Here is a 12,429-nt window from a genome sequence, read left to right as displayed (position 1 = left end):
AGGAAATTACAAATCTTCAGATAAATACAAACACAAAATGGTTTCTTTGTTTTGGTCCTTTTTAATGACCTAAACCAATAATTGATTGTGTAAAACAAACAAATAAACAAAGAATATTTTATGATTTTTTTAACTATGAAGATATATAATCATGCTACCTGAAACAAGAGAAAGTAAAATGAAAGCATATTTTTATAGATTCTTACATTTGACCTAATATATCAATATACAAAGTGACAAATTAAAGATACATATTGCAAACCCTAAAGCAAATGCTAAAAATAAATAAAACGGAGGCATAGTTAAAATAAAAAGAATGGAGACTGAATGGAATATCAATAATCTACTCACCAAAATAGGAAGGATATGAGAGAAAAAGGAACAAATAACAAAATAGATGATAGAATAAAATCCAAATGTACTGATAGTTATATTAATTTTAAGTAGTCTAAGTACTAAAATTAAAAGGCCTGGAGTGCTAGATTGAAAAATAATTTTAAAAAGATAAAACTCTATTCTCTATGAAAGAATCACACTTGAAATTTACAGACATATAGGTAAAAATAAAATGATGGAAAAGCATATATTGCACAAACATCACTGACAAGAAAGTTTATGTGACTTAATATAGTGAGTAAACTGCAGAAAAAGGAATATGACCAGTGATAAAGAATATCTTATAATAATAAAATTGTCAATTTATATATGTGACATGATTTTGCACCAGAACAGTTTCAATCCATCTTTCTCAGTAATAGAACAAGCAGGCAAAAATTAGTTGTAGGGAGCTAAAGCTCTCAAAATTCAAAAGAGTGCATGGATTATCTCGGGAGGCCTGCTTGCATAAAAAAGGGAAAAGGCTGGTTCTGTGGAATTCCAGGAAGAAGAAGATTAAGTATAGAAAAAGGGAGTGTCAAAGGGAGTGTCAAAGGGAGTGTCAAAGGAAGTGTGGATTGTACCTTGATCTTCAGGATGTTACTTTAATTATATTATCTTGGGATACACAAAGGAACAGATTATGTATAAAAAGGAGCATAAGAAATAAATTTAGAGAGACAGTTGTGAGATCTGTCCTCCCTCCTGCACCCTGTCTGTCTTCTCTTTTTTCTCAGTCCCCGCTCCCCCATTCAGGGACCTGGTTTGACTTGGTCGGCTGGTTTCCAACAATTAGTGAGAATAGAAACTCCTAGTATAATAACATCAAATGTAGTAGACCTAAATGGCATTACACAACGCTTACTCTACAATAGCAATATACATATCCTTGTCGAGTGTACATGTAATATTCACCAAGACAGACCACATGTTGAGTTATAAAACATCCCCCAAAATTGAAAAGAATGAATATTGTATAGAGTATATTCCACAAACACTTAAAATTAGACACAAATAATAAATATAAAATAAGAAAATCTCTCACTTTAAAAAACTAAACAACACAGGTGTATGTAATGTGTATTTCGAAGAAAAAATAACAAATTTGATAGTATTTTAATGAGAATATAATGAAACCACAGCATATCAAAATTTGTTGTAGACTAATAACAGTCCTTAGAAGAACATTTATAGCTTTAACTGCTTTATTTAAAGATAAAAATGAATACAATTAATGATATACATTTCTACCTTAAAAAGCTAAAAATAAATTAAGCCCAAAGTAGAAAGAAAATAATAATAAATGTGAGAGGAAATTCATTAAATAAAAGCTAACAAACAATAGAGAAAAAGGCAATCAAATCAAGCTAGTTCCTTGAAGGGGTATAATATATTAAAACAATAGATTTTATGTACATAGTTATAATTATTTGTAGATGTCATTAAAATGGATGTAAATCTTTATATATATATGTATATATATAATAGCTCCAAACTGGAAACACTTTATATATATATAATATATATATAATAGCTCCAAACTGGAAACACTAAATGTTTACTCATACATAAATGGATGAACAAAATATGATATACTTATATAAAGGCATATCATTCAACAATAAATCTGAACATATTATATTTGTTTATTTTTAGATCAATTTAAAAGTATTCTGAAGAACTCAGATATCCAATGTTATTATATATATATGTATATATATTTTAGAATTTATATGATGCCTATATATAAATTCTAGAAAATGTAAAATGACTTTATAGTGACAAAAAACAGATTAGTGGATGCCTGTTGCTGAGATTCATGAGTTATTTATTGTATAAGAGGACAAAGGATGTTTTGGGATATGGAAATATTCAACATCTTTATTGGGGTTACACAGGGGTAAATATTTGTCAAAACTCAAAGACTGTAAATTTACCATGTGTGCATTTTATTGTACATAATTGTTTCCCAGTAAAGTGGATTAGTATATACAAACTTTTGTGTCTAGTACTGTGCTTTACATATTATAATTATTTAATCTTAACAATACTTGCCGGATTGGTCTTATTAGTATCCCTTTAAAGAGGAAAATTGAATTTCAAAAATGCTAAGAAATAGCCCTAGGTTTTCATTTCATATCATTCTGGGAGCCAGGATTTCAATTTAAGCAAAGAGTGATATAGAAGACATCTGTTTGATATTTCTGTCGGTTAATTTGTAATAGAAATTGTAAATCAAGCTTAGATTATTTATTGATAAGCAAAATGAATACCAAGGCATAGTACATTATAAAGAGAGCTTTTGTTAGTATTGAAGGAAATAATATTTTCTTATAGCTGTTTTTCTAGCTTTTCTTCATCTATCTTCAGTGATAAAATTCAGACTAGAAATTGTTGTTGTTCGTTATTATGTTTGGAGAAACTTTAGAAGGAATGAACTAAATGTGATGAAGATGGGGCAAAGATAGACAAGAAGGAACTGGCATGAGTTTAGGCTTTATGGTTGGGTTTTTCCAGGGATTCTTCTGAAGCTTTAATTTACAAGAGTAGGAGTTCAATGGGGGAATTTTAAAATAATTATAGCTACTATTTATTGAAGGCTTATGATGCATCAGACACTATGTATACATTGCCATTATGATTCTCATAATAACCATATGTGAACTGTAATTAGCCAACATATATTTGAGAGAACAGCTTTAAAAGTCTTTACTAACTTGTTTGTGATTATACAAATACTATACGGTATAGCTGAAATTTAAACCTGCGTCTATCTTAAAACTTGTGCTGAGTAGTTGCGCTGTGTGAACTTTACAATCAGTAAATGATAACAGGTAAAAACTTTTAGCTAGAAATGTTCATTTTTCTAGAGATTTTCCTATTTCATATTTTTTATAAACTAAATGTGACTATCACAAATCGAAATGTAAGCTACTTCAGAGAAGACTATATTGTTGCATCATTATATATCTCTAATACTTAGTACTATTGTTGTATGTTTCAAGTATTTGGAAATTATGTAAGAGATGACCACTAGACAGAAAGCATAATATGTCTCCTTACTACTTATTATCATGTAGTTGAGTTCACTACTTCAGGTGAGAAGAAGTGAGTCCATAGAAATTGAAAGGTCCTTTAAACAGCATATGGTTTAGTACTCTCCTTCCAGATAAGTAATCAAACCCTAAGACAAAATAGATTGTCTTTCTGAAATATGTATAGACTGATGATTCACTTGCATAGGTGACACTGAGTTAGTAAAAGTGTTTCAAAGCCAAATTAGCCTTTAGAAGTGCTTGCAATGATTTTGGACAATCATCACAAAACAGCGTAAATACACAAACAAATTTTTTAAAAGAGTAAAATGCAGTTCGTGATTTCTGCTACATTGCAGCCTAACAGTGTGAAATGATCTTGCAAAATGGAATTTGAGAGGAACGTAATAAAATCCAAGTCACTCAGGGTCCTGAACTTTGGCTACCAAGCTTTTTCCTCTGGTTTCTATTGCCAAAATAAAATAAACAAACAATAAACAGAAAAAAAACCCCACAAATCAAAACAAAAAACTGTGAAGAAATCCATTTGTATCAAATACTAAACTCTACTTTCTGGATACATAGAGACAAATTCTATTATCCTATTACACTTATTTAAAGACCAGAGTCAGTCTGAATTCTCCGACTGTGAAAACTCATTCCTAAGAAAGAAAGCTATTTACACCACCAAGATGTAATGCTATCAATACTTATTTTATTAACATTGTGCCTCTTGAAACCATAGTTAAATCTTTAAAGGAATTAAAGCCTAGTAGTAAAGACGTTGTTAACTACTTACTTAAGAGTACCAAAAAGCAAACAAGTCATTTAAAACTGTACCATCAGGGAAAATACCATTTCCCATCTGTTGATGTGACTCAGAAACACTGTATGTGTGTGTGTAAAATAACAACTGAGGGACAGATAACTCCTCCATCTGCAACTACACACTCAATATGCAAACATAATAAATTTGAATATGTTGCATTATCTCGAGCTTAGAACTGATTACAGGCTATATTCTGAAACTAGTCTTTGAGCAAACTACAAGAAAAAAATGCATTTCAATATAGAGTTTTAACTCAGAGATTTTTTGAAGTTGATTTTTTAACAGTAAACACAGAAGTAAAACAATTTAATGAAGTCTAGGTTAAACTGTATTGCTTTTGCTGTTAAGCAATGTATGATCACTAGAAAACATTAATTTTTCTCTGGGATATAATCTTGTCATTTGTAAAATAAGTAAGAAAGATATTTCCTTTAAATCTATACTTCAATAATTTGTGTTATTTGTGTACAGTCTTTGGATAAGTGGTGATTTGGTCTATGTGATATGATAAAATAATGCATACACTGTATTCTTTCTCTTTCCACTAGTTTTAAGGGGGATTTAGGTTTTATTCTTTTTTATTCTAATTTTTTGGGGGTGAAAAGTGAGAGCAGGTTTTTATTTGTCTAGGAAAAAACACTGCAAAATTGTGGATTTAGCATTGGTGACCAATAAACTTCTGAAGCAGGAGACTATGAAATGAAATCCCTGAATTTTGATTCCAGGCTTCTTAGGAGAGAGCATTTACAGCTTAAAAATTGAAGAAAATTTTAAAAAGTAGTAACGCATGGGGAAATATATGAATGATTTCAAAATTCGTTCCTAGTCCAATGTTTTCCTATCATCCCAATTAAAATCAAGATAAAATATGTTAACATCTCAGAATTTGAAAAAAAAAATATTTATGCCTAGCATAAAATAATTAAAATAAAAATATACACAGATTGTTTAATGTATTTAAACAAAATTCATGCTAAAACAACATTGAAGAGACCAAATAATTTGGGAGAGGAGGGTATCAGATTTAAAAGACAGGATGAGAACACTAGAGAAGAATGAAGTAGAGCTTGTGTTAATTACCAAAAATTTTTTTAAAAATACATGCTTATATGGAAATCTCTTAAAAGTCTATATTCTAAGAAAATGGCAACACAATCTGTTGTTTATATTACAGAGGAACTGATCAGAAATGGAAGGTACACACGTGGGAACATTTATCCTTAGAAGAAAATAATCATGTACTAGTTGGGGAACAACATCTGCTCAGCTAGCTGCTGACTATCCATTGTGTCACCCAGGAGAGGAGGAAAACCCTCAGGGAAAACAAGCACCATAAATGTGGCTGGAGTCAAATTAGCAAAATGGGTTCTTTCGAATAACAAGGATTTGTAGCATTGGAGTCTTATATTCAAAATTAAAGTGTTTTCCAAAAGATGATGGAAGAATATCTAGCAATATAATACCAAAAACCAATGCTTAAATATCCTACTTCAGTTGTGCATTATGAGCCAAATGGCTAGGACACATCTTTCTGTGATATTCCTAGGATAATTTTGTAAGTTTCCTTCAGAATTTACCATTCCATCCCTCATGCTTAAAATCAACAGTTAATTCTAAACAGTTAATTCTAAATCAAATTTTGCATCAGCAATTCTTTTACTTGCTTGTGGTTGTTAGTATGAAACTTGCCTAAATCATGCCACTGCTTTAATACTTTCATTCTAAGTGATGAATATAACTGTCTTTGCTTCTGAAAAACCACATTTAATTTGCAAAAAAATAAATTCACAAAATAATTTAAAATTCATATTATGACTATATTATACAGACACATAAAACATGAATGAATGAATGCACTGAATTTTAGTAATAACATAAAAATCAAGGTATCCATAGCCGAGCTTAAGTAATAGAACTTTACCAATAACTCTAAGCATCACATGTGATGATTACTAATTGCATGTTTTTCCTAAATAAAAAAAGTACTAAATTTTGTTTTTATCCCCATACTCTTTAAAAATAATCTTGCCACATATGAATAAAACTTTTAATTTTTAGGATTTTATACTTCACAATAAAACAACTTTTGGCAGATAGAATTTATTGGTTTTAGTGCAACTGTCATCTTGATGATGCATTAAACAATATAGCATGAGTCAGTAATCTTTTACTATTTGAATTATACTTAATCACTGTAGTAATAAAATGATATTAATATAACCAATATATAATGAATATAGAAACCTTTATATCACAAATTTAAGAAGCTTGTTTTATTTCAAAAATAAAATGCTTCTATGTTACCTTTTTTACTCTAATTTTTCATTTTTGTAACCACCTATAATTCTGATTAAACATATAGTTGACTTTCAGGGACTACATCTATATGTTTAAAATAAAAATACATTTATTTTAGACCACTCCCAAGTATATTGAATTTTGTATCTAATTCACTGCTTTTTTTAAGTGAAGGAATATCTTTTAATCATACAGGAGAAGCAATACTCTTAGAGTCAAGAGCACACACACATATAAAAAAACATAATCTTTTTATCTTTTAGAAAATTAAAGTATATTCATAAGGCGATGGTTATACTTTGTTTTATTAGTTCAAGGATGAGGGATTTTATAAAGTTCCACGTCTGCCTGTTTTTAAGCTATTGTCTTAGCTTCAAATCCATTCTACTATAGGCATTTTGTGACACTACGGTAGGGACTTAGCAACCACATTTCTCCTTTGCTGGCTGGCTCCCTAGTATACCCTGCCAGTGGTGAGTGCTGGGAAAGGAAATTAGTATGCTTGGGAAGGGAAAACGGACCTGTTCCTTTCTGTTTGCTTCCTGTTCCTGAGACCTTCACAGAAGCCTTAAATGTGCACCAAGGCAGTGGCTGTTCATTCCAATAACAGCTGTTTGTTTCAAATTTCAGGATGTTTTGGGTTTTTTTTCAGACTGCCGGAAGCAGCTTCATTTTGTCCCCCAGAGTTATCAGCCTCAGCTAAGCGGTGTTGCCTCCTTAGAAAGTCATGCACTGTTTTCAGTTGTTTTTCTCCTTCAATCTACCAAGATATTAGTTAAGCCAGTGACGACCTAATCTTCAGAGATCTATGTCCCAGTCCTATGGGATCCCAGTTCCATAATCCTTTGTTCCCTTTGTCCCCCTACATCTAGGGATGATGGCTGCTTCATGTGGTTACCATCTCTGTGATAACTTAGTGCTCCATTTTTGCAGCTAATACAAGATTTAACTTTTTTAAAAAAATAATATGTTCTGTTTATTAAAATACTTAAGACTTTTAATTTCCTGAAGTAGACTTTGACTGGTACACCATGGTCAAATATCCTTAAGAATGGCCTTCATAAATGAAAATGTTTGTCTTTCACAATAATATGGTGTCAGGTGAGTTTTACTCTGTTCTACTGTACCCATCAGTAAAAACACGATTATGGTTGTTTCTGTTCAAAAATCAGTTTCCCTATTCCTCTAAATTTTGGAATGCAGTATTTTTAATAGGTGAGGGTTTACTTCCTTTAAGCAAAATGAAACAAAACAATAACCGATTCGCTGTACTCCTATATATTTTGTGCGTAAACCAATGGTTGCTGTAGAAAGAGATCTACTTATTTACACTTCATCCACTCAATACATGTTAAATTGATAGGTTCAGGAAAGATATTCTCCAGTAACAAGAATATATTGGAAAGGCCAATAACATTAGTATTTTTCTAAGACTAGAAAACATTAAAAAGAAAAAACACAAGAAAAATGAAATTTCAAAACAGCAAAAACTGATACAAAACTTTAAAAAGTGGTATTAAGTAATAAGAGTACAGAAATCACATATATCAACTTATAATGTACGAAATTTTCTGAACTAATAAACAAGGGAATTGATAGAATTCATCTATTTTTTGGAGAGTGCAAGCACACACAAACACATTTTTGACATTATCTGAACAAAATAAAGTGTATAACCTGTGACTCAGCTACTGTACTTTTAAGTTTTATTCTATAAAACCTCATCTTCCAATGTGCATACACGATGTGCCTGAAGCAGTATTTATAATAGCCTCAAATGGAAACAACCCAAACATCCAGTGGAAGCAGTGGAAGGGATAAATAAATTATGGTATATTAATACAATAAAATACTATTCAGAAAGCCATGGAGGAGAACATGTAGTATAATTTTATTTCTATAAATTGTCAAAATCTGGCAAAACTAAATCATATTGTTTAACTCTAGGAAACAGAGCAACCAAAAAATCCTTTCCAAATTAGAGTCATAAGTCTCTGTAATTGTCCATTACAATGAGTAATGTTCTATATACCATTAATATAGAGGTTGTTTTCAAAATATTAATTTATACATGAACTAATTTTATTTTTTTAATTTTAATTTTAATGTTTAATACAAATATGAGTTTTTAATTTCAAGTTACTTTTAAAAGTATTTTGCTTTTTATTTTTGTTTTCATTTTTATTTTTCAACTTTACTAAAGTATATTTTATATACAATTAAATGCACAAATTTTAAGCTTACAGTTTGAAGAATGTTGGCAATTAGGTACACCCTATACCTACTACCTCCACCTAGAAGTAGACAGTTTTGTCAAACCAAATAGTTCCTTTTTGCTCATTGCAATTGTGTATTTTTATATGCACACTGTATGAGGTAACTACTCATCTAATTTTTGTCAAAGAGGTTAATATGAATAAAATTATACAATATATATTCTTGTATGCTTGGCTTCGAATATTGTCTCAGAATAATGAAGCCATGAGAAAATTTCATTTAAAATTTTCAGTTTATAAATTTTTATGACATGAAATGAGCTAACAATTATTGACAACTAACCATGGGTCAGATAAAGTTCAAGATACTTCATAAATATTAATTTATATAAGTTTTCATTCTTATAAAATAGCAGTTCACCAATTTTATATGTGAGCAAAGTAAAGCCTAGAAAGCTTTTGTAAAGTCACTAACTCAGAAGATGGTCCCAGAATTCCAGTAGGATGATTCCAGAGCATATACTCTGAACCATTTTAAATGTTTACCTTATGTCCAATAATCCCGGTCTTTCTTTCAGCTTTTTTGACTAAAGTATCCTTTCTTATTTAACTCAACACCTCTTAATATCCCACATTTTGCTCTGGATCAGGCGCGTGCGTGCACACACATGCACACACATGCACACACAGACATACACTGAATTAAAAATTAACTCAATTTATTAGCAAAGACATGGAAGTTATTGACTTAAGGGAAAGAAAAGGATCGTTAAGAGTGCTAATTGCTGTCTGCTTTCTGTTGCTTAATTGGGTGAATTCAGGTAGTCAGGTGGGTTATAGAGAAAAGATTAACTCGTCTGTCATGTGAGACTGTGCTCTGAGATAAAAGCCAGTGTAAGGTGATTATTAAGGAATAGCTGTCTTTCCATTTTAATAGAGAGAAAGCATGACAGTCACAGTTTAAATCCTATTTTGTGCTTAGATTTCAAGAGAGTGCATACAATAGAGGAAAACTTCCTTAAGCCCAACATCATTTAATATCAAATAAAAGCAAAAAAAAGGTGTAGGCATGAATAAAACAGTAATATTTTTTACAGCTTACTAAATATATAAAACAACTCTGATTGGAATGACAAAATCAATTTTGTATTCATACTTGGCGTCATGACTCTTAGCTTATTTTTTTTTTTTAATGGCTTTTAGTGTAATGTGGAAAAATGCTAAGCATTCGTTACATTTGAGTTTGCCAAGAAGTTTTTATTAGGAATTTCATTACTTGTTAGTAGAATTTGTGTATACACTTATTGGGATGCCTTCAGTATGTACTTAGTAATGACTTTTTCTATGTTGTTTTGCATTTTTTATTATTACAGGGAATGTATAAAGATAATTGAAGGCAGAAGAGAGATTTTTAACCTGTTCATGGATGTGACAGGCTACACTAAAATTCCTGTGGAATGAGCCATATGTTCATGTCATAGTTTGCTGTACCCTTACATAACACAGAATAACTGAATTTAAATGAACCACTTATTAATATATCTGTCTTTGTCCATGTCTATCATAAAATTTATAGTTGCACATCGTGAGTTTGTGTGACAGTTACGGTGGACTTCTCTATGAGTAGAAAAGAGCTTTCACAATAAAATGTCTCATACTGTTTGTTCTCTTCACGTATATATATTTTTTTACTCTCAAAGGCGACTATGTCTCATCTTAACAGAAGCATAAGGGTTTCAAATAAGGAATACATAATTTGACTTCAAAGGAATCGCAAGAAGAAGCCCAGCAGAATGTCAGATATATACACATATGAAAAGCAGAGGATATAATTTTAAAAACTTAAGAAGAATAAAATTAATTCTATTTTAAATTGTTTTCTACTGCTTCCTTGGCATTTTCTTTCTTGGTACTTGAAATTTTATATCAGAGTGTATTTTACACTTATCAATAAAAATGTCATTGTATAAGTAATATCCTAGAAAAATTACACATTTTATGTGTATAGAACTTGTTATTAATAACACCCTTTTTAATGTTAGTTATGCAAATTATCAACTTATCTTTTAAGTATCATTAACTTTATTTATAGGAAGAAAACTAAACCATAGAATATTTAGTCACACAATTATTAGGTGCTTACTTTTTAAGATTGCAATACTCTAAACAAATGATTGTATTGTCCTTGGAGTAAGAAGTCATGGACTCATGTCTCAAATATAACATTCGTTAACGCTGAATGCACGAATAAAGGAATAAGTGAATGAGTCTGAGACAAGATCCAACTGTTTTGAATCTGAAGGCAATGCTAAAATTTATAGATGTTTGCATTATATAAAGTTTATTTTATCAGGTGTGATCACTGGAAAGGATTATGGTCAATAGCCGATATACTAACAATTGCAAATTTCTGGTCCCATTCTTCTGTGGAAGAGTTTCTAGGACTAATAAGGCTGAGAAGAGAGTTCAGATTCCCGCTTCTGAGAGTAAAGCTTTTGGTTTCTTGTAACTTTTCATTTCACAAATGCTGGAGTAATCTAGACAAGAAGTAATTTAGGAAATAGATTTAGAATTAATTTAGGGGCAGAATTGCGAATGAATTTAGGATTTGTAACATGATGAGGCCTCACAATAGAGCCCACATCAGGGATGATGCGGAATGTGTGAACAAGTTTTCCCTAGTCATCGAATGTGTTGGTTAAGGTCGGATGTCGAAAACTGTATGTCCTGTGAGCTTTACATTGAAATATTTTAGTCTTTAAATCTATAAATTTTTATCTTTGGAAGTATAATTCAGTCTATGATGTCTAAATTGGTTTATGAACCTATTTACTTTTCATTATCGAAGCTTTGAGATATATACATTACAAACAGAAAAGGAAAAAAAAATGTTAAAGTCTTTCTGAGAATCAATGCTTTAGGCTCCTAGATGGGCTAATTAGTCTTCGTAACTTACAGAGTATCCTTGGTCTATGGATTAGCTTAGTATATACTTAATCATACTAATGTTATAAAATATCTAGTATCGTATTCATTAACTATTATTCATACTTATTCATTGTATTTGAGACATAAAATATGTTGTTTCCTTGATAAATACATAAATATCTCTATTATCATGATTTTGATTTTAAATTTGTCGCATGAAATATCACATCTATATTTTTCTAATTATTTTTGGATAAGAATTTATTTATTATGTTGATTATAGAATTAGATCATGTTCAAATTATGACAGAAATGGGCTCTCAATTAGTAAAAGGAAGCAAATCTGAAACTATTTTCTGAAAAAAAAACCCACAAAATTGAAAATTTTATAACTTTAAGTTTAATAATCTTAATATCAAAATAATTAACTAGTACTGATCACTTACAGAATGCTAAGCACATTATATAGAAATCTTTTTTCCACTTATGCATAAGAAAAGCTTAGAAATGTTACATAAATAGCTCCGGTTACAGAGATAGTGAATGGCAAAACCAGGATGAAAATCCTGCCTCCAGAATCTAAATTCTACTATGACACTTTCTTACCATGCAGTTGTTTATTTATTATATTTAAATAAAATTGTATCTTCTTAAAGTTTTACATTTTAGGCACATCTGTGGCTCAAGGTAATAAGTGATAAAGTTGAAGCACGTATATTCTACTTTAGAGAACTATAAATAAGTACAC

This window comes from Pteropus medius, unplaced genomic scaffold (genome assembly GCF_902729225.1).
Source record: "Pteropus medius unplaced genomic scaffold, Ma_sr-lr_union100, whole genome shotgun sequence".
Taxonomy (NCBI): domain Eukaryota; kingdom Metazoa; phylum Chordata; class Mammalia; order Chiroptera; family Pteropodidae; genus Pteropus; species Pteropus medius.
The sequence above is the reverse complement of the archived record's forward strand: the minus strand, read 5'-3'. Positions refer to the sequence as shown.